The sequence below is a fragment of the Cyprinodon variegatus genome, unplaced genomic scaffold, assembly GCF_000732505.1.
Source record: "Cyprinodon variegatus isolate N-32 unplaced genomic scaffold, C_variegatus-1.0 Scaffold885, whole genome shotgun sequence".
Taxonomy (NCBI): Eukaryota; Metazoa; Chordata; class Actinopteri; order Cyprinodontiformes; family Cyprinodontidae; genus Cyprinodon; species Cyprinodon variegatus.
Genome location: NW_015151338.1, coordinates 40,333 through 47,033, shown reverse-complemented (window position 1 = coordinate 47,033; position 6,701 = coordinate 40,333).

Here is a 6,701-nt window from a genome sequence, read left to right as displayed (position 1 = left end):
GTGTGTGTGTGTGTGTGTGTGTGTTCCTTTCCCCTTGGCTCCCTCGTTGTCTCCTCTCACACCTGCTCCTTGTCAGCTCGTTAGCCCTCCCTTTGTCTGTCAGCTACATATGCTCTCCCTCTGCAGTCACTCCTTGATGGTTCCTTGTTGTTGCTGGTCCTGTCTTCGCCGTAGTGCTCTCACCTCATCTCTCCCTGGCTCCTTGTGCGTGTTTTCCCTTGATGTCTCCATGGTTCTGGTCTGTTACATTTTTTGTTGGATTCATGGATTCCTGCTTTGTAAACCATTTTCATCATTAAAAACTACAAGAATTCACCTCAGCCTCTCTCCCTCTGCATTTGGGTCCTCAAAACCACAACCAAAACGTGACAAAATAAAGCTGAGCTGTAGGAAATGATGCTCTGGTCACAAGAGTCCAAAACGGAAATGTTGCCCTGCATGTAAAACATTAGGTGTTGTAGAAAATTTATTTTGGACATCATTCCTACAAATCTCCAAAAAGCTAAGCAAGAAGGCCAGAGGTAATATAGCTCTATAGAGTTCTGATGAAAATTAAAAAGAGAGATCATATCTCTCTCCTATCCTGGCTTCTCTTCATTGGCTTCCTGTTAAATCCAGAATAAAATTTAAAGCCTTAAATGGCCAAGCTCCCTCTTATATCAGAGAGCTGATTGTTCCTTATGTCCTTAATAAAAGAGCACTTTGCTCTCAATCTGCAGGTTTACTAGTGGTTCCTAGAATTTCTAAAAGTAGAATGGGAGGCAGATCTTTTAGTTATCAGGCTCCTCTCCTGTGGAACCAACTACCAGTTTTAGTCCGTGAGGCAGACACCCTGTCCACTTTTAAGGCTAGGCTTAAAACTTTCCTTTTTGATAAATCTTATAGTCAGGGTGGCTCAGGTTATCCTGAGCTATCTCTATAGTTATGCTGCTATAGGCTTAGACTTCTGGAGGACATAGGGACCCCTATTTCATCATTCTGCTTCATTCTATCTCTATTCTCCCACTCTGCAGAATCTGGTAATTCAATCTCTAACGTTGTGCTCTTTCTGCTTTTTCTTATAGTAGCTTTGCCTTGTCTGTTCCTGTTTGGCTGTGATGCCATCCTGGAGAAAAATATCAGCTGTGCTGCTGCCATCAACACCTTTGTTTATAGATGTTGGAGATCGGCCTGTTTTTCCAGTGTTGTCCTGTTTCTCTGACTGTGACTGCCTGGATGTGCTCTCTTCATCCTCTGACATGGGAGCTGGCTCGGAGCTCGTCTGCCTGGCTGTGTGTTTCCTGGACGGGGCCGCCTTTAACAGCTGCTTTTTGTATCTCTGCTTCTGTCTCCTTGAACCCCAGTCGGCCTCGGCAGATGGCCGCTCACACTGAGCCTGGTTCTGCTGGAGGTTTCTTCCTGTTAAAAGGGAGTTTTTCCTCTCCACTGTCGCTACAAGCATGCTTAGTGTGAGGGATTGTATTTGAGTCAATGAGTCAATGCAATCAACTGGTTTTCCTTAGACAGAAAACTTTTAATAAATTTGACTGTATGATCTGGTGAACTGTAAAGTGCCTTGAGAAAACATGTGTTGTGAATTTGTGCTATATAAATAAACTGAATTGAATTGAATATATGAGTTATCTGGGTAGAAACAAAATCAGGTGTATCCAGGTTTTACAGAATATTATGGTGGGAAGGTGAAGGACTCGACACTGCGCTTTTTCTGTGGAGCATAACAACAGGTTAATTACAGTCTTCACAATGCCTGCTTGTAACAAAATTCTCAAAACAGTAAGGAATTAGGAGCCATGCTGGGTCTAACATGGGATAAATATATAACCTAACTACATGGTAACTAATAGGCTTTTTCTGAAATACTAGGTTTGCGCAGTTTGAAGCAAACTTTGGATCATCCAAAAGAGAAAATAAAAAATGGCAAAACATAAAGATAGTGTTGTATAATAATGTTACGCAATCACTGCAGTTCATAAGAAATCCAGCCGGTGCATTCAGATAACATTAGCCTTTAGCCTGCATTTAGCCTATGCTTACAAAAAAAACCACATTAACTAATGAATTGGTCATAAGCTTCACATAAAGAGGCGTTATTTCTTACGCTGCTGTTTTCTAAAAATACATTCTGTTATTAAAATTCAACTGTTTGTCAATAAACATTTTGTTGAATCACTTTTGTGTTAGTGATTCGACTAGTTCCACACCAGAACTGAAGATTAAAGGTATTGAGGATTTTTTTTTAAAAACCCACCCACTCCAAATAAAAGAAAAATGTGCATGCAAGAACATCCAAGAGCCCATTTCTCCTCGTGTATGCCCTATTTAAAATGTGCTGTTCTCATAACATAACAAGCTTACTGTTTCCACATACAGCGGGAATAATATGGTGAACTTTATAGCAAACTCAGATAACTGACTGCTGGGACAGCAAATCCCATAATGCTTTGCAAGGAGAGCTCTCCGCCTTTTACAGTTGCCTTTTTTTAACTCTGCTTCTGTCTCCTTGAACCCCAGTCGGCCTCGGCAGATGGCCGCTCACCCTAAACCTGGTTCTGCTGGAGGTTTCTTCCTGTTAAAAGGGGGTTTTTCCTCTCCACTGTCGCTACAAGCATGCTTAGATAGAAAACTTTGAATCGAATTGAATTGGACTGTACTGTATGATCTGGTGAACTGAAAAGTGTCTTGAGATGACATGTGTTATGAATTGACGCTATAGAAATAAACTGAATTGAATTGAATCTCTCAGAATGTTAGGTCAAACCCACAATCTAAACCGGTTCTGCTGAATCAAATCATGCTGAATAAATTCCTATTGCTTAGTTGATTGGTTTTATTTAACAATATTGCATTTAGTTTGTTATTATCAATTAAATAGATTCTAATTCCTTAGGATTGTTTGTGTGAGTTTTCACTTTACTTGCCTCCCAAAAGCCTCTCTGGACTCTCTAACCTCATCAAATGTGACATTATTGAGCAGCACTCACAAAATACTTAAGGTTTTCATTTCAGAACCATATCACTGAAAATACATAGGTAATGAAGAGTGCTGTATTTTCCACTATTGTGGCACGGGTATTACAATTCTGGACAACCTTTACACCACTGGACTGATTTAAGTTGTCTAACCCAAAAACATACTGTTTGCAGACATCCAGTAAATTATCTTTCTGAAACCAACAATAACACCAATAAAGACTGACTGTGATGACAGAAAAATTGTCACCACACTCAACCGAGTGGAAAAAAAGCTCTTCATGGAGAGATTATCTATCATCTGTGCTCCACATCTGTTTGTGTGTGCATACACACAGATGGCTGACATCACACCAAACACCTGGAGAGGGCTTTGATTTCCTGCCAAATAGGTGGTACAGGGGGACAGCCACTATTATAGTTATCATGCTCTGATAATGCTGTTAATTGGAGTCAGACAAGCAGACTACTGTGGGAATTATGTTTAAATGGCAGAGAAGAGATTGATCCAGAGTCTTAAGTGGTATTGCTTGAACACATGTAGAGCGGACTTGTCAGTCTGTTTCTTTTAGACAGAGCTTGGCTGCTCTTCCAGCAAATCTTACAAACTTACAGGCCACTTTATTGTTTAACTGTTCAAGAAAAAATGCTAGCGAGTCAAGCACTTGGCAACAACTCAAAAAACTGTAAGTGGCACTTAACTCACCACTGTCAAATTCTTCTTATTTTTTTTTACATAAAAAGCCTGACACAATACTAAATAATTTTACGTCTGTTTCCCAATTTAGTCTAATATTGATTTTACACAATACACAACTAATCTGGCGATTGGAACCACCTGCATTAGTGCACTCAGAACTAAGCTAATACCTTGTTGAAAATACTTTACGATTTAAATTTAGCAATATGTCGTCTTGAGTTCACACCTGCCAGCCGTTGAGAATCAGAGTAATTAGAAATAGTTCAAAACCGACTCTGCAGGGATACTCTGATGGCTCTGTGATCATGGGGTCCGTCAAAGATGGACAAGAACAGGGAGCTGGTGCAGTGGTCTGTTAACCTGACTCCGCCAGACGGATTTGCTCCGCATATCCATCTGGAAACCTTCCGTTGAAGTAATTTTGGGAAGGGGCGAAAATACTGGTTAGCTGATTGGCCTATGTTGGTGATAGACGGGCCAAATAAGCCAATCAGATCAACGAAGCATATGACGTACTAACAGAGCGACGACGAAGAGGAGCCAATTGATAGATCAAACTCTTGCTGAAACCAGTCGGGAGAAGAGCAAAAACATCTTTTCCTCTGAGAAAAGCCTCCAGAGCAGTGTTTTGCTCTTCTTTCAGTGAAGAAATACTCTGTAATTCCGATAAAACTTGCTCGATACCACACTAACGCTAGTTTCATCGGCTGAAGCCGCCATGTTCTTTAGACTGAACTGTTGCGCTTCTCGTTGCGTCACACCTCAACCCGCCTCAAAGCCAACGCTGATTGGACGTTCGTTTGGTGAACGGCTCCAAATTTTCTTCAATGGAGAGTCTCCAGACTGATTAGCGAGTGAAATCTTGAAAGCTCGCGAGATCAGGATGGTCTCACGAGGCTAGTGCTCTGTGCCGTGCTGTGGAAACAATCATCTCCTCCTCAATGTGAATAAAACAAAGGAGATGATTCTAGATTTTAGAAGAAACAGGAACAAGTCAAACGCTATTACCAGCGTAGGAGAAGAACTGGGGATGGTGGAAGAGTAAATACCTTGGTTCTCACCTGGAAAGCAGACTGGATTGGAGACACAACTGCAAAGCCATCTACAAGAATGGACAGGGCAGACTGTATTTCTCTGGGAACATTAGGTCCTTCGGTGTTTCCAGCAAAATGCTGCAGATCGTCTATAAGCTGGTTGTGGAGAGTCTGATCTTTTTTGCTATCAACTGCTGGGTATGACTTTAAAAAGAGCAACAAGCTTCTGTTCTTGGAATCCTTCTATAGTCTCTGGAGATGATTTTACAAAAATATTTTTTTTTATAAAATCCTGACTATCATCTTCCTCAGGCTTGTATACAAACAGCAAAGCGTCTTCAGTCAGCTTCTCTGGGTCTGCTATTAGACTCTACAGGAGACCCTTCCTGCCTACAGCCATCATCTACAGCAATTAGTTGAAGAATCCTTTTACATTATGATTTTCAACAACAATTGATTTGGGAGTAATAAGGTTTGTTTTTTAAATTGAAATTAATTGAAATGAATTTGTCTGATATGATTTCCCCATTAAAGGTTTTTTTCCCATCTGGATAGAGTCATAGTCTGCAAAGATCAAACATATCTTACTGTTGAAATTTATCAGTATAAATGGTACAGAGAGGAAAGATCAAGAAATATAAGATAAAATAATTAATGTTTTATACAAAATAGCTTAAAAGACTGATCTTGTTTTATGTGTTACAGTCTGGTCTTTTCTCCATGAATGGCTGTTTGAAGCCTTTTCTTCAAAGAAAACATTCAAGCCTGGATTAAATCTCCCTAAAACCTTGTTGGGGAATGTATTATGGTCTAAACTACAAAAGATATTTTTTGGAATGGAAACAACATTGTGTGTAATCCAAGAGAAAACTATGCCCACTGGAAAACATGAAAATGTCTGCATTGGTGTTTGGGCCAGAATTGTTGGGCCCAGTGACAAAAAACACTCAAGTGGGGCCCCCTCAGTACCTGATCAGCTGCTGTCAAAACAACTCTGGGACTTTATTGATCTATTAAAAATATTGACATAACTTAGGATAAAACTGTCTTGCTTTTTGTAGATCAGTACTACAATCAGCACTACATATGCAATATGCAGTTTTTTTTTGCTGTAAAAACCAAGCAAAAATGATTCTATCAGACTAGATCTCCATGCAGGCTGAAGTAGGCAGCTTATTAATTCAAACTGTCTAAACTTCAACAAGACTTTTTTTTAATGATTATAATTAATAATAATGAATCTGTTAGAAAAGTTGTCTGTTTGAATATCTTTAAATAAACAATATTTTATTTTCTTTGTTATGATAGTAAAACTGTCAGGGTTTGGTTGTGGTTTTTTAAGGACCCAAATGCAGAGGCAGAGAGGAGGTGAGTTTCTTGAAGATTTAATTGAATGATCACAAGCAACTGAGGCAAGAATCCAAAAATCCAACTTAAAATGTAACACAAACAGGAACCATGTAGACATCAGGGAAAAAGAGCATGTGTAGTCAGGGAAAGGCGAGGAGAGACAAGGTACGACGAGGAACCAGCACTGAGAAACTGCACAAGAAGAGTATTTATGGGAGACTAAACAAAGAGAGGACTAACGAGTTGATTGGGAGCAGGTGTCAAGACAGGAGTCTAGAAAGGAGCTAGGGAAAAGGAGAGCAACACAAGAGGGCAACAAAGAAAAACCTAAGAACTCAAATATATCCAGAAAACACAACAAAATAGGAATTGAATCAATAAAACTAGAAAACATGGAGCAAAGTAAAACTGAATACTCAAAAGAAAACATAACAGAACCAAGACCGTGATGAAAACAAGCAAAATAAATACAGGGTAATCCCCATATACTTGTTGTAATGATGTGACATTACAACAAGTATATGTTGTAATGTCACATCATTACTAGTTTGTCAATAAACCCAGTGCTGTTCACCTCTACCGAGACAGTAAAGGTGAACAGCGATGGTTTTGAGAGTCAGGACTGTTGTTCATTCTGACTCATCTGG